Source organism: Lampris incognitus, chromosome 5, assembly GCF_029633865.1.
Source record: "Lampris incognitus isolate fLamInc1 chromosome 5, fLamInc1.hap2, whole genome shotgun sequence".
Taxonomy (NCBI): Eukaryota; Metazoa; Chordata; class Actinopteri; order Lampriformes; family Lampridae; genus Lampris; species Lampris incognitus.
This window is the reverse complement of record NC_079215.1, coordinates 59,745,583-59,768,223: the sequence shown is the minus strand read 5'-3', so window position 1 is coordinate 59,768,223 and position 22,641 is coordinate 59,745,583.

The following is a 22,641-nucleotide window of genomic DNA, read 5'->3' as shown; positions in this document are numbered from 1 at the left end:
GCCTATGCAACCTGTTCCATTCCCAGATGCTGCATGGGAAAAAGTAGCAATAGACATTGTAGGCCCGTTTGAGTCCACAGCCCCTGGTTACTGTTTTGCTATAACCCTCATAGATTACTTTAGCAAGTGGCCTGAGGTTGCATTCATGTCTCAAGTTACTTCTGCATCAGTGATCCACTTCCTGTCTACAGTGTTCAGCAGGGAAGGAAACCCAAAAGAGTTAATCTCAGACAATGGTAGTCAATTGATTTCACAGGAAATGGAATCTTTTCTCAAGGACAGGGGAATTGCTCACAGACGCTCCTCACTCTACTACCCCAGGCTAATGAGGAAATTGAGAGATTTAATCGATGTCTGAAGGATAGTCTACTGACTGCGAAAATAGAAGGAAAGGAGTGGACAGCATCAACCAGAGACTTTCTCCAGGTCTACGGGGCAACCAGGCATGCCACCACTCAATGCTCCCCTGCAGAGCTGTTGCATGGACGTCAGATGCACACCAAACTCGTTTTTTCCCGATTGCACACTAATCTTTAAAAGTGTTTACATAAATATGTTCGAGTTTAAAATCTTATAAAGAGCCATTGATGTTAGCTAAATCTGATCAGATAACGTTACCTGGCTACTTTACTGGCTATTTAGCTAGCTAACGTTATCGATAGATACCTCTAGTTTCTGATCACACAAATGCACAGCTAGCTAGCTGCAATAGATAATTAGTTTCTCGATTATTTCTTGTATCATTAGTAAATAGAATGTCTATGATTAAGTTAGGCACACACGACACTAGCAGCATTAGCTAGCTAGCTAACGTTGTTCTGGAAGTTTCTGAACATTCTCTGACAAGTAATTGTTAGCATAACGTTATAGCCAACATCAAAACAGCATCAGCTAGCTAGATAACGTTAACTAGCTAGTGTAGAGCACAAAAAAAAACATTGACTAAGATCACAACTCTGTTCATTCGTAGTTAACATTGCAGCAATATCGGGGAGAAATAATTATTTTTACAATATGTGATATCAATACTTATTTAAACTATTTACCAGAGCTTCTTTCACAATTCACATGTTTTGTTAGCTAATGTTAGTCATTACCTGTAATTGTGGAGCAGGAGACAGAGCAGAGGACTGTATCTGTACCCGCTCGTGACGTGACTGTGCTGCCTAGGATTCTGATTGGTCAGCATTTGCAGTCCAGAGAGCCCGATCTGACTGTGACCACACAGGCAGAACAGAGGTAACGGTGCAACATAAAGACAGACATGTTCACAGATTTACTGCTACATGCCAAATAAGAACCGCTACAATATGCCCCAAAAATAATTGATAATTTATTGTCATTATTTTACATTGTATCACATTATAGTATGTCATTATTACAACCATAATACTATGGGGGACCCCCCCAAGCTTAATTTTTCCTTTCTTATGAGAGGTCCCTAGTTCGTCATGGGAGGTCCAGACCCCCCCCCCCCATCCCTCAATTCGAGCCCTGCAAGATGGCGTCCATCTTCTCTGTAGTATACTACCGCACCTGGCACCAAAATCGAGGACGTTGTCGACACTCTTCACAGTTTTGGCCGGAGATTGGAGAACAAATCACGTCAAGTAATCGTGCAGTTCACTAAACGCATTCACCGTGACGACATATGGAGAGCATCGTTCAAACACAAGATGTGTGAGGAGCTGCGCAGATCCGCTTCGTGAAAGATTTGACCAAAGGGGGCAAACTCGCTCGAGACACACTGCATCATAAAAAGGCAAGGAAAGCAGGGGAAAAGGCCGGCTTCAGGGGTCCATTCACCTTCGTAGATGGCAAAAGAGTTTATGGAACTACAGGAAAAGGCTGAAAGAAGAAAATTACTCTCTACAATGGGTAAATGCTCGAAACTGAAAGACTGTTGGACCTGTTTGCTGTTTTGCCTACTGTTAAAACCAAATAGTTTACAGTCCAGTGCATAGCACTCTAATCAAGTTATATTTCTACATACGTAGCTAAAACGTTTAGTTCTAGTTTTAGGTTTTAAATGGCTCTAAATTTATGCTTTCTTTAAAAAGTCAATTTTTATTCATTTAATTAAATGCAACTGGTCTTCAGGATAGGGTCAAGAGAAAAACAGCTTTTCTATATTGCAAGGGTCAAAAAGCTAATATTAACTTTCTTCAAGAAACACATTCAACCACTACTGATGAAAAGTTTTGGATTAACCAGTGGGGTGAAAAAAAGTTATTTACAGTCATGGTACGTCAAGATCAGCTGGGGTGGCTATTATAATGAATAACTGCCCAGGTTCAGTTATTACAGTAAAATCTGATAAGGTTGGTCACTGGATAGTCATAGTCATAAATATTGACAACTCTTTTGTAATCTTAGCTAACATATATGTATGGTTATAATAAATGTACTCAGAATAAGGAATTACTTTTAAATATATCAGAGATTATATTACATTGTAAACTACTTTACCCAACAGAGAGCATTGTAACAGCTGGTGATTTTAATATTACACCAGATAATTGCTTGGATCGATTCCCAAGTAAATATCATGACCATCGCTGTTATACTGGCTTTTTGTAGTGAACTTAAGTTAGAAGATGTTTGGAGAGAAAAGAATGGAAACATACAACAATTTTCTTGGTTTAAGCCAAATGGTCGTTCAAAATCTAGAATCGATTTCTGGCTAGTTAGCGACAGCATTTCCACCAATGTATCAAAAGTGTCCATTGATAAGGCCCCTTTGACTGACCATACCCTATATCCTCAGAACTTAAAAGACCAGATGTTTTCAAGAGAAATAAGGGATATTGGAAATTCAACGCAACTCTTTTACTACACAATGATTACTGTCATACAGTTAAATCTATTCGATCAAATAAAAAAGGACAATAATCTCCCTGTGTTTTCTTCCAAATGGGAATTTTTCAAACATTAAGACAATATTCAATCACATTCAGCAAAAAGTTGGCTAGTGGAAAAAAGAAGGAAGAAAACAATCTAATTATATATATTGTAACAAAACAAACCCATCAAACGAAAAAAAGTTTTAGCTTTTGGTCTTCGTGTGTATATCTTATACTGTGTTTACTGTTTGTCTGTGTCTGTCTTGCACTGTTTGGTGAAGCCACACCCCTCATTTCATTTTTAACATGTGCCTGCACATTGTTTTTAATGACAATAAACTGAATTGAATTGAATTGAATTGAATTGAATAACTGGGTACAAATTGGACCCTGGCTGAACTACAAGGGACTCGGAGGAGGTCTGGCCCCTAGATGTGCAGTACGCAAGCCCACCGCTGTGTGGATATTCCCTGATGCCCACGAACCAGCCCCCAGCTATGGGTTAAATTGTGCCACTGCCTAGTGGATATCTCGGGAGAGGAACAGGCTACGGGAGTAAACCCCTACAGAAAATCAACGTCTGCAGTACTGTTGTTTTTTGTTTTTCTTGCCCTTTTGTATCTGTCTAAGTGGGAGAGTACTGCTGGCGTCGTATGTGGCTGCCGCTTCTCTCTCTCATAGCCCCCCCCTTCCCATCCACCCCTGTATGTTTGTGCTATGTTTATCAGTTGTCTTGTTTCACCGCGTTTATTGTAAAGTGACTTTGAGTGTTAGAAAAGCACTACACAAGATTGATTTATTATTATTATTATTATTATTATTATTATTATTAAGGTGAAGAATATCAGGTCCCAAATCCAGCCTGGCGCTTGAATTCGTTCCATTCCCCCATGTTAATTTTGCCTCTTTTACCCAGTTTCAACCAATTACAATTTCAGTGTTAGAGAGTACAGTCTCCAATATGAACTCATTCTACTGCATCTTAGACATCATTCCCACTAAGCTGCTCAAGGAGGTGTTTTCAACTATTAGCCCGTTATTCTGCAAATCCTTAATAATTCTTTGGCGTCTGGTTCTTTTCCAGACAGTTTTAAGCAAGTCATTGTTTACCTATTGCAGAAGAGACACAATTTAGATCCTCTGTCCTTGAGTAGCTACAGACCAATCTCGAAATTGTGTCTTCTATCTAAGGTTCGGGAGAGGGTAATTTCATCTCAGTTGATTTCTTTTATGAACACTAATAGTGTTTTTAAAAGTTTCCAGTCTGGTTTTAGAGCACTTCATAGTACCAAGACAGCTCTAGATAAGGTCACTAATGACATACTGCTAACTGCAGACAGAGGTGACTGCTTGATTTTAATTCTTTTAGACTTGTGCTGCCTTTGACACAGTTGATCACAGCATTCTCTTACACCGCTTAGAGATGGGTTGGTATCAAGGACTCAGCTCTTTGTTTATTGTTCTCTTACCTCACCAACAGAACATTTTGTTCTGGGTAACTCTACTTCCTTGATGGCTCAGTTGAGTTGTGGTGTCCCTCAAGGCTCAGTTCTTGGCCCGCTTCTCTTTTCTATATACATGCTGCCCCTTGGCCAGGTCATTCAAAATCACGATGTGTTTTATCATTTTTTATGCTGACGACACTAAGTTATACATGCCACTAAAACCCACAGATCCTAGCACCCTAGCAAATCTCACAAATTGCCTTTATTACATTAAATCATGGATGTCCTTTTTTTTTTTAATTAATCATGATAAGTCTGTGGTCATTCTGTTCGGTCCCCCAAATTCCATTAGCCCTTTTGTTACTAATCTTGGTGGTCTGTCAGGTAGTCTTAAGCAGGCTGCTAGGAATCTTAGGGTAATATTCGACGCTAACCTCAGTTTTAATCAAATCAAACATGTTGTTCAGTCATGCTTTCTCCGGCTCAAGGTAATCTCCAAAATTAGATCTTTTTGATCAATTGCCAATCTGCAAAATGTTGTAAGTTGTACATGCCAGGGCCTATATATATATATATATATATATATATATATATATATATATATATATATATATATATATATATATATATGTGTGTGTGTGTGTGTGTGTGTGTGTGTGTGTGTGTATGTATGTATATATATATGTGTGTGTGTGTGTGTGTGTGTGTGTGTGTGTGTGTGTATACATACGACCAAACCCAAAATATTTAGGAGCCAAATCAACTTTTCAGGAGCCAAAATAGAGTAATGTCATATGCTACATTGTTTGAAGGCTGCCTCCTGCCTCACACTGCCTTTTCTTTCCCCTCCGTACTGTCTGTCTTTTGTTTGCTCTCCCTTTCATAGTCTACACCAGCGTTTCCCAAACCTCTCCTGGAGGACCACTTGTCCTGCATGTTTTAGATCTCTCCCTGCTCCAACACAGCTGAATCAAATGGTCAACGTGGTCCTCCAGAAGTTTGAGAAACGCTGGTCTACACATACTCAATGGTCTTTACATACAGAATATGTCAATGTTCAATATACTGCAATCATATAACCATGAATTCTTAAATGTCCATCAAAAGATCTTTCCCATTGTGGTATTGATAAGATATTAGCAAGGACCTGTGTGTGTGTGTGTGTGTGTGTGTGTGTGTGTGTGTGTGTGTGTGTGTGTGTGTGTGTGTGTGTGTGTGAATTAATGTGAAGAGCTTTGAGTGGCTGCTGCAGCTAGAAAAGCACTATATAAAATGCAACCTGATTGATTGATTGAGTGACTGATTCCTTTTTTTTCTTTTCTTTTTTTTCCCCAACTGTTGTTTCCTGCTTATTCAGGCTCACAGTCCATATTTCCCACCACCACGTCAGTGTCACTTGGCCAGCCAGTGTAATCTAATCCTAACCCCAAACTATAAACCCTGTTCCCCCTGCTGCACCCATGTTAACGCTTGCACCATCCACTCCAAAATCACTCATTTTGTTTACCCACCAGTTTGAACTGGATGGATCTGCATTTTCAAGCAGCGACTTGATAGTATTTAGGGTTCCTTCTGCATGACTGTGATCAAGTTCGGCCAACCCTACTAGACGGGTCACAGCTGTTCCATCAGATAAGTGCGTTACATTATACAATAACATTGTCTTTTCCTGACACATCTGTTCCACAATCAGTTGTAACAGAGATGTAACTTGCCTCCTCCAGCACACTGCTTTTCAATTCACCTGCAATGCAAGCTACAAACTCTGCACGTCTTTGATACATCCATGCCATTCTTCTTCATCAACAGAATGTGAGAGCTAAACTTTCTTCCACTGTAAACATATAGGCTGCGTGGAATTTTATTTTCAATTCCCTCATATCGTTTTCTGCAACGTTATCACTAGCACGTTGCACCGCTTTCACTATTGGGGGGGGGGCACGAGGGGCAGACCGAGCAATGCTTCACCATGCTTCTTTGCGGTTTCCTTTTTAAAATGACTCGAACCGGTAATGAACTCTTGTTTTACCAGCAATCTCTTGTCCTACTTGAGCACAACATGTGCAGTACAATCCCCCCTTGTCATAGCGTAACCAGGTAGCCAAACTAATTCAAACTGTCTTGTAGGGATGGAGCCGCAGGGACGGGAGAGGAAGACTCCCACTTGCTGCGCTTGGTCATCATCATCTGTAAAGGACTGCACACTGATTGAATCGGGCCGGGACGACTCACATGTTACTTGAGAACTTTCACCAGCCGCGCTGGTCTCGACATCGTCGGCATCTGCTGTAGAGGAGGTTGGGTTTGGACAGCCAGGGAGTGAGAAAAAGTCAATTTCTTGTTTGCGAATTTCGTTTTCTTGTTAGCTGGCTAACGTTAGCCAACTACGCAGTTGGCTACATCTAACTTCTAAATTCAGTCTCCATCGAACTAAATGAAACACCGTTCATAAAGTTAACACTTCAAAAGTGTAACCCGATAAACGTGACGTTAAACTGTCTTCCACCTCTGTTTCTGTTCATCTGTACAGCCGACGCTTCAACCGCCGCAGGACCGGAGTGCAGACAAACGTATTGGAAACCGTACAGCAGTTCACGCGATAGGTCAGTAGGTCAGGCAGACGCAGGCGCGAGAGGATATGAGAGTTCAGTACACAAACAAAACGTATGGCCACTTAAAAAAAAAATTTTTTTTTGCTAGGGGGTAACTGGTAACAGTGGCCACTGGCAGAAAAAATGGTCGCAAAATTGAAAATTTAGTCGCACTGGCGACCATTTTAGTCGCCATCTGGAGCCCTGCATGCTTTTATCTATTCTCAGCTTGACTATAGGCCCTTTTCACATGACGTCAGAGAACTTCCGTTCTGACTCCTTACAGGGTATGCTAACTTCCGAACGGAATATGGAGTTTACACAGTCGCTCACAGACCTGCCTGAAATACGGCTAGATGATGTACCACGGACTGCCAAAACATTTGCATTAACCAAACGGCCCAAACTCGACAAAGGCTACAAATTCTTCATCGAACGGTACCTGTTTGATTATGCTAAATAACTTGTTAAAGGCAATAACTTTAAATCATAGTCAGAAAAAAAGCGAGATCTTGAGAGAGAGAGAGAGAGAGAGAGAGAGAGAGAGAGAGAGAGAGAGAGAGAGAGAGAGAGAGAGAGAGAGAGAGAGCGAGCTCTTGGGGAGAGAGAGTGAGAGAGATCTTATGAGAGAGCGATCTTGAATTAAACTAAATAACTTGTGGAAAGATCGCGCCATCTCAACCAATCTGAAAATGAATATGCCATAAACAGTCGTACGGCAAGTCATGATATACGGAAGTGAAGGATGGACTTTGCCTAAAATAGATGAAATGAAAATCGGTGCTGCTGAAATGTGGTTTTGCCGAGATTGGATAGAAAAACGAACAAATTAAAGTGTGCTACAGCAAAGTGGAACAAATATGATCCTTCTGTTGACCATTCAGAGACGACAGCTACAATATTTCAGCCACGCTATGTGTCATTAGACCTGCAGTATTTTGAAAATAGATACAGACAGACAGATAGATAGATAGACAGATAGATAGATAGATAGATAGATAGATAGATAGATAGATAGATAGATAGATAGATAGACAAACAGAATCATAGTCATAATCATATGACTCTGACTAGCTAGTCTTAACGTTACCTTTCGAAATTACTTCAGGTTGAGCATTCCTGCATTTTCAGAAGTCGTCTCTACATCCATGAGTCGTCTACGGCGCAAACGGAAGTGAAGATAACCTGCTTCGCGGAAAGGCGGTAGTTAATTGGCGTCATTGTGAAAAGGGCCTATTGCAACACACTTCATTTGGATATCAGCGAGGGCTCCCTCCACCGTCTGCAGTTGGTACAAAATGCCGCTGCTCGGTTCATCAATTGTATTGCTCACTTTTAAGACCTTCAGCGGGCTTGCTCCTACAAACATTTCTGATTTTATTGACCTGGTATACGTCCTCTTGACCATTAAGATCTGCAGATGGAGCCCTGCTGGTTATTCCCAGGTCTCGGTTTGTTATAAAGGGTGATCGGGCTTTTGCTGTTAGAGCCCCCACACTATGGACCTCTCTTCCTGTTGAACTAAGACAAACCAAGACTCTAGCTTCTTTTAAACTCGTCTTAAAACTTTGCTTTTTGTGAAAGCTTTTACAAATGATTTATGTTTGTTTTATTTATTCTTACTGTTTTTATTGTTACTCCTACTTATTTGCCCCTGTTCTTATTTTTGCCTTGTCTGGTTTTATTTCTCTGTAAAGCACATTTTAACATTGTTTTAGAAAAGTGCTATGAAAATAAAATTGTTATTGCGTGTTCATAATGGTGCATCACAGAACAGCATATGCACCCCAGTGGCACACAGCATAGTAGAATATCTACTATTTTCTATGAGGGGATGAGGGTTAGGAAAAAATAAAGCTTACTGCTTTATAAAGCAGAGACGGAGGTTAGGCACTGTAACCGTCCATCGAGGAACAGAGTAGGGAAAAAGACAGCTCCATGCGCTGACAAGCAGGGGGGTGCGTGCGTGCACAGCTGAATCCCCTGGTATGCAAGTAAAACAGCCACCACAGAAAGTAAACAAACTGCAGCTTCATTCATTTCGACAGCACTCGTTTCTACATTAAATCATGTCTTTGTAACAAATGCTTTTCACTCATGGGATGATAATTTTCATCCTCAGAGCTGCACACAGCAACATAAATACGGAAATGAAAATCATTATTTGGTGTCATAGTTGACCACTTAATGTGTGCACAGGCTGTGAGGTTTCCAGTAGGAATTACTTGTCTTTATAAGGCTCGCAAGCCAGAAAGGTTGATATATATACATATGTATATATACGTATGTATATATACGTATGTATGTATATATATATATATATATATGTGTGTGTGTGTGTGTGTGTGTGTGTATATATACCATCAGTTGGGGTGGCGGGATGCTGGAGTCTCTCTCTCTCTCTCTCTCTCTCTCTCTCTCTCTCTCTCTCTCTCTCTCTCTCTCTCTCTCTCTCTCTCTCTCTCTCTCTCTATATATATATATATATATAAACTAATAAGCTCATCAATTCAGACATGGTGTGCAGAAGCAGAATTACTACTGCAAATCTGCAAATGCTCCCAGTAGATTAGTAGATTGTAGTACATTTCTAACATAGGTACACATCATTTCTCATCTGCAGGGGGGAGAGAGTGCCAAGACTAGACTGCCGTAAAGAGGCAAGACTGAGTCCCTCCATCCCTCCACCAGTGCCCACCAGTTCGGACTAAGGTTAGTGTATCACTCAGCACTTTTGTACCCCACAGACACCATCACCACCTGGCACTGCCAGGCCTGACTCAGGGAAAAACAGCTCACGAGCCCTGCGCAGTGCACAATGCTGGTGCTGTTCAATGTGCTGAATGCACACAGCAGTACGTGGGGACCCAGTATTGTACTGAGGTCTTGATAACAGTGGGATGTGTTTGGTGTTGGCTCGTGCATGCAAGAGCATCTCAGATTTAGTCAAGCTGCTACGTGACAGGTTTATGAAAGGGGCTCATCTCTGTTTCGTTTGTTGTCTCAATGTATCACGGATGAAACCCAGAGGGAGCGGACAGCCCTTCAAGCAAAGAAACATCTGAGTCTGTCTTCGCCCCAATGACGTGTCAAAATAAGCAGGAATCTGATTAGTAAATTTTGCACACACACACACAGACACACACACAGACACACACACACACGACTGCTGCATTTGACAAGGGCTTGAGTGGAACCGACCATATTCAAAACGACTTGTCGTTACGCCTAATGTTGACCATTGTAAAACAGTTTGGTTACTACTTATAATGAGGTTTTAGAACAGCAGCTGTCTTTACATTTTTGACACGTTTAATCATTTGCTGAAGCTTTTAGTTTAGTCTTGAGTAGAAAGAGTCAAGAGTCCAAACAGAGCCAAGGATAAGGCAGTCCATGCTTTTCCGTGTCTGTCTAGTTTGGAGTTAAATGCAGGTTTACTTCCTCAGCCATAGCTAATCACAGAGTGAGTATAATCATAATTGATTGGCTCCCATGACACAACATAGACAGGATGTGGCTGAATACATGCTCTGTGCTCCTCGGTGTCCGGGCCGCTGCAGCAGATCTGACGGCGACTGCATGCCACCATGCATAAGTCATCCTCTTTTCCTGTTCAAGCCATCCTCTTACTGAGCCCTGTGATAATCTACGCAGCAAAACAAAACACAGAGGGGAAGTGTTTGCCAGGTTTAAATATATGCTGGCATTCACTTACTTTCAAAACCCTGCTATCAGAGCTCAGTCAGCCTCTCCCACCAAGAGCCTAGCAATGACAGAAGAGGATGTGGTATGTTCACCAATGCTAACTATCCACGAATGCACAAACAGTTGAATGCATTACCGAGATCTCTGTCATCTGTCCCATGAGCATCAAGATGGCTGCCTGGTGTGAAGTCCTGAATGTGGGAAATAAACAGATGTTGCAGTGCTTAAGAAAATGAGACTTTGACTGTGATTATGGGGTTTTTTATTTTGTTTTTCAACCGTCCCAGTTGAGTATTAAAATTTTATCCATGTGACCACAACACAATGAGGTCAAGTGAATCCCAGCAGAACAGTAAAAACTCACAGCATGGCTCCCATCCATCCATTATCCAAACCACTTATCCTGCTCAGAGTCGCGGGGATGATGTAGCCTATCCCAACAGTCATTGGATGGCAGGCGGGGAGACACCCTGGACAGGCCGCCAGGCCATCACAGGGCATACTATGTATGTGTGTGTGTGTGTGTGTGTGTGTGTGTGTGTGTGTGTGTGTGTGTGTGTGTGTGTGTGTGTGTGTGTGTAAACAGCTAATGATTGCTTATGGCATGAAACAGGCTTCTACTGTCTCATAAAGAATTTACTTGACTCACTAGATTTTATACACACACACACACACACACACACACACATATATATATATATATATATATATATATATATACATACACACACACACACGTGTGTGTATGTTGTTTTTTTAAACAAATGTCCATAGGTCAGTGATCCGCCTTACATTTACAGGTCAAGGATCTTCATTTGGTTAATTGTGCGTCCAAACCTGGTAGTGTATGTGTATGAAGGTGTAGTGTTCAATGTTGATGTCTCTGGTTCTGTATCCTTGTTTGGTTCTGGCTCTGTACTTCACAACTCGTGTGTTTAGTGTTGTATTTTGTCCGTAGCAGGTGACAGCGACTGCGGCGATAGGTTTGACGCTCATCAGTGCGGCTGTTGTAGGATCTCTCTGTGCTTGCAGGCTCTGTCACAGTGGCAGGTTTCCAACACCCGTTTGGCTGTTGTACATTGACTGTAGCACCACACGGTAATGTTGACAGTGGTCTTGCACTGAGGTCATAATATTGCTTCTGTCTGCGCTGGCACTGCACTCTCCCGGCATGCACAGCCTTTCGATAAACAACTAGCGTCTATAGTTGTTTAGCTGTAGTAGGAAGTACTGATCTCATTCATCAACTCATTAGCAGCTGGGCTGGTGACTTCAGACCACCGACTGGAGTGTATTCCAGCAAGCGGAGGTATGGATCCTTCCATTCTGCTCTGGCTTTCTCCAGTATCATCTTGGCTGTCTGGACTGTTCTCTCTGCAAGGCCGTTACTCTGTACATAGTGGGGGCTAGACGTGATGTGGTTAAACTCCCATGTTTCTGCAAAGCTTTTGAATTCCCTGGAGCTGTAGCAAGAACCATTATCACTGATAACTCTTTCAGGTATGCCTTGTCTAGCAAATATGGCTTTCATTTTGTGAATTACTGCAGATGAGGTAGTGTGACACAATCTTTCGATCTCAAAGTACCTACTACAGTAATCTACAACTGCTATGTACTCTTCTCCCTCTGATGTGAACAAGTCCATGCCAACGACTTGCCATGGCCTCTCAGCAACAGGATGTGAGATCATTGGTTCTTTTGATTTCACATTGAAGAAATTACCAAGACTGCCTTTATTCAGTTACATAACAGAGCTAAAATTCTGTCGTTCCTGTCCTTGTCTGACACAGAGGTTCTAATGGATGCATTTCTTTCATCCAGACTTGATTACTGTAATATTCTTTTTTTCAGGTCTGCCACATGCTAGTGCTAAAAGTCTTCAAAATGCTGCTGCTAGAATCCTGAGTAAACCTAGAAAATTTGACCATATTACACCCATTCCTCCCTCGTTCTATTTGCTTTCCCATCCATGTCAGATCAGACTTCAAGGTGCTTCTGCTGACGTATAAAATACTAAATGGGCTTGCCCCATCTCACCTGTCTGATCTCCTTAAACCTTCTCAAACCTTTACGAGCTCTCTGCTCTCAAAATACAGGCCAAAGTTAAAAAGAAGTCAGCTGGTGGCAGGGCCTTTTCCTATCCGGCCCCTTGTGGAATAACTATCTGCTGCCATCAGACAATCAGTCTGTTGAGTCCTTTCAATCAAAACTTAAAACTCATCTTTTTGCCTTAACCTACAATCAGCTGCCTTTAAATTGAATACTTCCCAACTTGTACTGCATGGCAGATTGGTTTCTGTGTCATTAAATTTACCAAGCACCATTCTGCCGACGAGATTATGGAATATAGATTATTGAGAATTGAAACTGTTCTCTCACATGTCTTTTCTCTCTCTCTGAATGAGTTCTTCTCCTGTCTATGTAAAGGTGTGATGTGAGCCTCCCCTGTGTGCCTGAGTGGTCTGTCCCTCTGCCAGGGCAACAGATCTTCCTTTCTGATCTGACAGTGTTCTCATAAACATATTAAGATATACCAAGGTTAGACTATGTCTTGTAATACAATTTTTTTCCAAAATAATTTGTGTGTGGCAGGCAGCAGATGGTGCACAATGCTATTTTGCCAGTGAAGGCAACAGCATCTCTCTCACAGGAGAATACAAGCGCATACAAGTAATGAAATGAGCCTCCAGTGGTTTCTGCAGTATGCAAATGCTCTGCTTCCTTCTAGTGTCCATCATGATCAAATACACCCACACATACAGAATCAGAATCATGTTAATTGGCCATGTAGGTTTGCACTACTGGAATTTGACTCCGGTTTCGTGAATCTCTCAGTGTACTTAACAGAATAACAATGCTGAAACAACAATCTCCAGATATATACACAAGGATTGACTTATGCAGGCGAAATAAGAGGTGATAAAGTGTAATGGTGCAGAGAATATATCAGAGATGCTGAAATAGTTGTTAGCAGGTTACTTACATACATGCCTGGGGTAGATGGACATGACAGAGTGTACCAGCACACATACAATGTACAGTACAGAATATACAAAATGGTTGGATTTATTTGACAGTGCCATGCGTTTATTTGAATGACAGCCCATGGAAAGAAACTCTTTTTATATCTTGTTGTTTTGGGATACAGTGCTCTGTAGCACCTACCAGAGGGGAGGTGTTGGAACAGGTTGTGACCAGGGTGTGATGGGTCTGCAGTGATGCTGCGTGCCCGTTTCCTGAGTCTGGAGGTGTATAAGTCCTGAATGGAGGGCAGGTTGGCGCCAATGATTTTCTCTGCAGACTTAACTGTCCATTGTAGTCTGTCCCTGCCCAGACAGTGATGGATGTGCAGAGGACAGACTGGATTATTGCAGTGTAAAACTGAATCAAAAGTTCCTGAGGCAGGTTGAATTTCTTGAGCTGGTGGAGAAAATATATCCTCTGCTGGGCCTTTTTGACGATTGCGGCTATGTTGGATGCCCACCTTAGGTCCTGGGAGATTGTGGAACCCATAAATCTGTAGGTTCTCTCCATAGACAATGTGCTGTTGAGTATGGTGAGGGGAGAGGGCAGTGTTAGGGTACTTTTCCTGAAGGCCACGGTATCTCCACTGTTTTGAATGTGTTCATCTCCAGGTTATCATGGCCCCACCAGAGGGCCAGCTGGTCAACCTCCTGTCTATATGCAGACTCGTCATCATCTCGGATGAGGCCAATGATGGTTGTGTCATCCGCAAACTTCAGGAATTTAACAGACCAGTCACTTAAGGTACAGTTATTTGTGTAGAGGGACAATAGTAGAGGGGAGAGCACACATCCCTGGGTGGTGCCAGTGCTGATTGTCCGGGTCCTGGATGTGATGTTTCTCAGCCTCACCAGCTGCCTCCTGTCTGTCAGGAAGTTTTTAATCCACTGGCAGATGGGGGTTGATACAGTGAGCTGGGTGAGTTTGGAGTGGAGGATATCTGGGACAATGATGATGAACACTGAGCTGAAGTCCACAAACAGGACCCTTGTGTATGTCTCTGGGGACTTGAGGTGTTGGAGGATGTAATGCAATCCCGTGTTGACTGCATTCTCCACTGACCTGATTGCTTGATAGAGAAACTACAGGGGGTCGAGCAGGGGGCCTGTGATTTCCTTCAGGTGGGCTGATACCAGTCTTCCGAAGGATTTCATGACCACAGACATTAGGACAATGGGCCTGTAATCTTTAATCCTGTGATACAGGATTTCTTGGGGACTGACTGGGATGATAGTGGAGCTCTTGAAGCAGGAGGGGACTTCACACAGCTCCAGTGATCTGTTGAAGATCAGTGTGAAAATGGGGGCCAGCTGGTCACCACAAACTTTAAGATGGGAGGGTGACATGCCATCCAGGCCCAGTGCCCTCCTGGTCTTCTGTCTCTGGTAGAGTTGGCGCACGTTGTCAACACAGATCCTGAGTGCGGGTGGGGGGTTGGTGGGGAGGGGAGAGGGGCTGGCAGGGGGTGCAGTTGATTGTGTATTGTGGCTGGAGAGGGTGAAGGGTATGAAAGTTTGCTTTTCAAAACCTGCAGTAAAACTCATTTGGCTCCCTCTTTGGCCTGACGAAGCTGCCTGATTGTTGTTCTGAATCAGGGCTTACTGCTGTTAAAGGTACAGAAAGTTTTGATGGGGACACACGTCTTCACAAAAGCTGATGTAAGTCGTTACAGTGTCAGTAAGTTTGTCCAGGTCTGTAGATGCAGCCTCAAAAACACTCCAGTCAGTGGAGTCAAGGCAGGCCTGGAGCTCCAGCTTTTACTGATTGGTCCATTTCCTCACAGTTTTAACCACAGGCCTTGCAGATTTTAGTTTCTGCCTGTAGGTTGGGATAAGATGAATCAGACAGTGATCAGAGAGGCCCAGGGCTGCACGGGGGACAGAGCAATAGGCATCCTTTAATATTGTGTAGCAATGATCCAGTGTTTTTGTCTCTAGTGGGACATTTAAACACTGAATGGGGTCAAATTGACCCCAAGGATGTTAGAAGGGTTAACATGCTGTCTGTATTTTGGCAGTTCGTGGGCGAGGTTTGCTCTATTATAATCCCCAATGATAATGATGAAGGGAGTCCAGATATCTGCGCTCCATGTTTGTAATTTGATCAGCCAGGTGTTTTAACACAGGCCTGGGATGGGATATAGACACCTACCAGAATAAATGATGGAAATTCCCGCGGTGAATAGAATAGTTTACAGTCAGTGAAAAAGGTCTGTAAGTGAGGGCTGCATGATTTCTTCAACACTGTGACATCCGTACACCAACCTTCGTTTATGTAGAAGCTTATGCCGCCACCCCGTTTTTTCCCAATAGCTCCATTTCGCGATCCACCCGGAGGAGTTGGAACTGCAGCAGATGAAGTGCACTGTCTGGTGTATGCTTACTAAACCAGGTTTCAGTGAAACACAGGGAGGCGGATCTGGAAAAGTCCGAGTTTTGTTTTTTATTTTTATTTTTTTCCATTTAGGAGTAGCAGTTCCCCATCTTGTTGGCCAGAGAGCGAACATTCATCAGGTGGATTGATGGGAGCGCAGTTCTAAATCCCCTGTGGCAGTTTAACGAGCGCTCCGGCTCACTTCCCCCTTCGGCGCCTTCGTCGTAGTCCGTGCAGGGTGATAGTGTAGTGATAGTGTCTATCCCTATCACATACACCCACACATACACAATTGCATCCTGGCAGTAATACCGCTGCGCAGCAAAAATCTCACATTCTTTATATATTTTATTACTCTATATAATTCTGTTGTCCTGTTTCCATGTTGTATCCCTTTCCCTCTCCAATATGTGACTAATGTATTTTCTTGTCTCTCCCCCCTTATCTGTGAATGGTGTCATGATATTCTCCCCTGTGTGTATTGTGTAGTCTGTCCTTCTGCCAGGTCTACATGGTGGTGGTGGTCGCATAGCTCCGATTGTAAGCTGTTCCAGTGGCATATTGGCACTGCTTGGCCAACACCTCATCACATTCTTCATCCATTATCCAAGCCGCTTATCCCAATTGGGGTCGCGGGATGCTGGAGCCTATCCCAGCAGTCATTGGGTGGCAGGCGGGGAGACACCCTGGACAGGTCGCCAGCCCATCACAGGGCCCACACCCACACACACACACACACACACACACACACACACACACACACACACCTAGGGACAATTTAGTACGGCCGATTCACCTGACCTACATCTGTTTGGACTGTGGGATATTCTTCATATATCTTATAACTCCATTATTATTCTGTTATCCTCTTTCAATATTGTATTATTTAAATTGTGCTTTATTCTGCACTCACACCATCTATTGCACGTCTGTCCATCTTGGAAAAGAGAGCCTTCCTCTTTTGCTCTACCTGAGGTTTCTTCCTAGTTTTTCTTCCTGTTAAAGGGTTTTATTTTAAGGATTTTTTCCTTATCTGATGCAAGGGTCTAAGGAGAGGATGTTGTATTGCTGTAAAGACCCCCTAAGGCAAATTTGTAATTTGTGATATTGGGCTACACAAATAAAATTGACTTGATTTAATTCAAGATTCAAGATTACTTCATTTATCCCAAGGGAAATTTGTCTTGGACATAAAGGCTGCCACATAAAAATACATACAATATAGTGCAGTAACAGACATGAAGCACATGGCAAAGACAAGTGCAGATATAAAGTGCATTCAAATACGTGCAACACTGCCCCTCATTTCACAACCTCTATATGTCCTGAGATTAGGAGACTCACTGATAGAAGGATGAAAGAGTTGTTATACCTGTTCAGGTATATGTTCCTGTATTTGACTGGAACCCTGTAACGTATACCTGATGGGAGCAGTTCATATTGTGAGTACAGGATACGAGGCGTCAGCAATAATTTTCCTAGCCTGTTTAACTATTGTCTTCTCAAAGAGCATTTGGAGGGAGGGATGCGCCCTCACCCCCATCACTTTCATTGCTTTGTGGACCAGTCTGTTTATTGGTGATTTTAACTTAACTGATATGTTACCAAACCAAGCTGCAATTCTGTAATGTAATATACTCTCTATCACAGCATTATAAAATAACATCATTACACTTTGCCAACCCCAAACACCCTGAGTCTGCGCAAAAAGTAGAGTCTCTGTTGGATCCTGGTACATGGTAATTTCTTCTGTTAATTTCTTCTGTTTTCTTATCACAGAAATTTGATTCAGTTCAACGAGAGAAACATTTCATCACTCATCTAAGTGACCTCTTCAGTCTGAACTGACTGCAGGTGTCCCCACCCTTATAAACAATACAGTGGCATAATGACCGGAACCAACGATCAGTTTCATATGGTAGTTGCCATGACCATTAACTAGAGTTTCAATGGCCATGTGTACTTTTCACAGAGGTTTGGGGAATAGTTGCAATCACAACATTGTAAGATGGTGACAGATGTACTCTTAGGCCCCCCTTGGTTCAGGGATTGTTGTTCCCTCTTCACATAGATGGCATCTTTAACTCCCTGTTCAAACCAGCATTCCTCCCTATCAAGGATGTGCACATGCTCATCCTTGAAAGAGCGGCCACTGACCTGTAGATGGTGTAGACTCTGGAGTCCTGGCCTGAAGTGTTAGCTCTTCTGTGTTGTGCCATCCTCTTGGCCAGCATCTGTTTAGTTTCCCCAATGTACAAGTCACGGCAATCCTCCTGGCACTTAACAGTGTACACTATATTGCTCTGTTTGTGCCAGGGGACCCGATCCTTGGGGTGGACCAGCTTCTGGTGAGCATGTTTTGGGATTTGAGAGCAACCAAGATGCAGTGTTTGGAAAATACATGTCTCAACTGTTGGGAAACTCCTGCCACATATGGAGTTTTTCACTGGTTTACGCTTAGGCAGCTGTTGTCCTTCTCCTCTCTTCGATTGGCTGGTGCACTGTTTGGACATCTTTCTGGCTTTGACAAACTCCCAGTTAGGATAACCACACTTATCCAGGGCCTGTTTAAAGTGGGATTTCTCTCCTTCCCCAGCCACTGTCTCGGTTGGGGACGTTGGTCAGCTCGTTGGTGCAGCATCCTTATAACTCCTAGTTTGTGCTTCGGTAGTTTCTCCCACTAAACCTTGTGTCCAGATGAACTGATTCAAATTTCTTGGAATTCATTACCTGGATTATTTGGCATGCATCAAGACATATATTTAAAGGCATTTTCTCCATTGAACACATAGGCATAATAGGCTGTCAAAAAATACTTTTTAGTCATTCGTCACATGACTGCGGGACTATGTTCTGATGGCACATTACAGTCAAAGCAAAAGATTTGCATGTCCTTTTAAGACAGTGTCCTTTTCATTTTCCTGTCAAATAATAGCCAAGTGTCGATGTATGTAAAGGCCAATCAAACAGATGAGTTGTATCCATCCATATGAACAGAGGGACAGAGTTGACAGGACTGTTAAAAATCACAAATGATGTTGGCTTTGTTGATGAGTTACACAAACCTAATAATTTGATGGCCCTTTGGTGTAGTTTGGTCTTGACAGTGTTGAATGTGCCTAGCTTTTTAGCAAGTGTGTTGCACTTGTCCGGAAAGATGAAAATCTTATGTCCCTGATATATGAGCTGTCCCTTTTTCCTTGCAATCACGAGGACTTGCTCTTTCTGTTGGAAATGCAGAAAATGAACGATAATGGGTCTAGGTCTCTCTCCTGCCACAGGCTTACCTCTCAAAGTTCTGTGTGCTCTGTCCAGCTTGGGTGGGTTGGTAAACGAGCAATCCTGTAGCAGATCAACAAAATACTTTGACATAAAGGCAGCATCTGCTTGCCCCTCGCATCCCTGTAGCAGACTGATGATGCACACATTATTTCAGTAAGATCTGTTTTCAAGGTTCTCCATCTTCTCCAATAACTCCTTGTTGTCACTCTGGAACTTGTCCACATGCTTCTCTAATTGTTCCAGCCTGTCACTGTGATACAACAGGCAAACTTCAATTTCAGTGATGTGAGGTTCACAGGCTTCAAGTTTTTACACATCGCATCCAGTGACAGATTTATAGGTGAGAGTGAAGATTGAATCTCGGACATGATAGCTGCCTGGTTTTTCTCCAGTTCAGATTTTAGTGCAGAGATGGAAAGCGTGCCCTCATCGGCCTTACAACCACTGGCTTTCTGTTACCAGCATTAGCTAGCTTGGGGTGGAAGAGGTCTTCCCTTTTTGCGATGTCGCTTTTTGCTTCCCAACATTGATGAATCAACTATCCATCCATCCATCATCCAAACCGCTTATCCTGCTCTCAAGGGTTGCAGAATCAACTAATTATTTTAAATTAACCCAATGCAGTTGAGCAAGTTCACAGTTTTGTTACTTTTAGCTTTTGTAGAAATTTATGGAATAATCCTCAGAGCCTCTCTCAGATATGGATCTGCCAGTCCACATGACTGTTTTCACGGCCAGTATGGGAAATGGATTGCTAATAGAGTGCGATTTCTCAGCTTCCCCGATTGGAAGCAAAGCAATGGAAATCAGGTCACCGAGTTAACAAAAAGGCGTCATGTCATATGGGTAGCAGCTGTAAGACAAGCAAACATCCATCCATCCATCCATCCATTATCCAATCCGCTTCTCCTGCTCTTAGGGTCGCGGGGATGCTGGCGCCTATCCTAGCAGTCACTGAGTGGCAGGCGGGGAGACACCTGGACAGGCCGCCAGGCCATCACCTTCAGCAACATTTCCTGATACATGATCATATGTTCATGGCAATTTCACACAGGTAAGTTATAATCAAAACACATTTAATTGTTATGTTGTTGCCGCTAGCTTCGCATACATGGCATAGGGTAGCCAAGTTTGTGATGTTTGTTGTTGGGTTGTTGCTACATGGCTAACTGCACAATTTGCTGGCTGAACAGCTACATAACTAATCAAATTCTGTTGTTGTTTTTTTTTTATTTTTATTTTTTCAGGCAAACCAGCCTATGAAATGCTACAGTGTAATCTTGACTGGGTACCTTCATAACACCCCAGGCACACAACTTATGCACACTGAGCAGTTTAACTGGCGGACAAAGAGACAGCAAGCTCGCACAGGGAACAACACTGCACCTGCAGCACAATTAGATGAAACTGCACTACCAGATGTAGCTGCACAGAGGTCAGAGGTGGATGAACATGCACCAAAGTACAACTCTGGAGAACAGCAGGAATGCAGTTTATGTAGCCGCAGGTGTGCCAAAATTAACCACTCTTTGGAGGAGAACAGGAGTATTTCTTGAAAGATGATGATTCGAAGGTCAAGTACCACTCTAGGCTTCCATGTTTTGCTGTTGTGATGGATGTGCTGATGCAGCTTCTTCCCTGCTCACCACAGGCAGGCCGAAAACTTTATCCTTTTCAGATGCTCCTCTTAACTCTGATGTGCCTGGGGCTGAATCTGCCAATCCAGTGCATTGCACACCTTTTCTGCTTAGACTGAAAGACTATGTCCACCACGTTCAGAGCCATCATAGGTGCACTGTTTACACACCTCAGCCCTTTGCTCCAACCCTCACTTATGGTCATGAGCTTTGGGTAGTGACCGAAAGGGTGAGATCGCGGATACAAGCAGCTGAAATTAGTTTCCTCCATAGAGTGTATGGGCTCAGCCTTAGAGCTAGGGTGAGGAGCTCGGACGTCCGGAGGGAGCTCGGAGTAGAGCCGCTGCTCTTTCGAGTTGAAAGGAGCCAATTGTGGTGGTTCGGGAATCTGATTACGATGCATCTTGGGCGCCTTCCTTTGGAAGTTTTCCGGGCACGTCCAACTGGGAGGAAACCCCGGGGTAGATCCAGAACTTGCTGGAGGGACTACATCTCCAATCTGGCCTGGGAACACCTTGGGATCCCCCAGGAGGAGCTGGAGGGTGTTGCTGGGGAGAAGGACATCTGGAGTGCTCTACTTAGCTTGCTGCCACTGCGACCCAGCCTCGGAGAAGCGGCTGATGATGAGATGAGATGAGATAAGCCCTTTGGTGCACTGGCCAGAGAGACATTGCTTGCAAGGCAGCATGCCACATCAATTTGTGGAGGCTTTTAACAATCGTGTTGCGGTTATTGCAGACTGCTTTGGAATTAAAATTGAGAGAGCATCAAATCTGAAAGCTAGAGCACAGACATTTTCCCACTCCAAACACAAGCATGCCATAGAGTATCTCATTAGCATTACACCAAGGGGAGCATCTCTTTCATATAAAAAGGATGGGAGGATCGTGCCAGTGACAATTATGTGACTGAGTACAGTAGTCTACTTCATAAACTATTGCTTGGAGACTTGGTGTTGGGCAGACCATGGATTTGACATCAGGGACAGTGTCGGACTAAGATAAGATAAGATACGATAAGGTAAGGTAAGGTAACCTTTATTCATGCCCGAAGGGACATTCAGGTGTAGATAGCAAGCAGCAAAGAGGGTAAAAAAAGAAAAGAAAAAGACATCAACAGAGTAGAGTAACGGAGGTAGATAGATAGTAGAGGATAGTCACCTCAGGATCAGAGCAATCCTAAACCTAACATTAATACTAACAATACTAAACAACATCATATATATGAGATCAGTATATATACATATATTCTGTATATATCAATATAGATGTAGGAAAAAAAACCATAACATTAAACTTATATGCAAGCTTGTTTCATGCATTGCACACTCATCAGCTGCTAATGTGATTCAACAAAGAAAAACACACAGTATACGTTGCCCCGCGTCACACCCCTAATTTTGGTGGACAGCAACCAATGGGGGGAGAAAAACATTTGAACTCCTAATATGTTTTTTTAAGGGCCGGAGCTTCAATTTCTGCAGACTACCACATGCCTCCTCCGAAACATGTGGAGTCACCAGCTGCTTCTTTTCACCTGACAGTGAGGAGTTTCGCCAGGGGGACGTAGTGCGTGGGAGGATCACGCTATTGCCCCAGTTCCCCCTCTCCCCTGAACAGGTGCCTCGGCCAACCAGAGGAGGCGCTAGTGCAACAACCAGGACACATACCCACATCCTGCTTCCCACCCGCAGACATGGCCAATTGTGTCTGTAGGGACGCCTGACCAAGCCAGAGGTAAC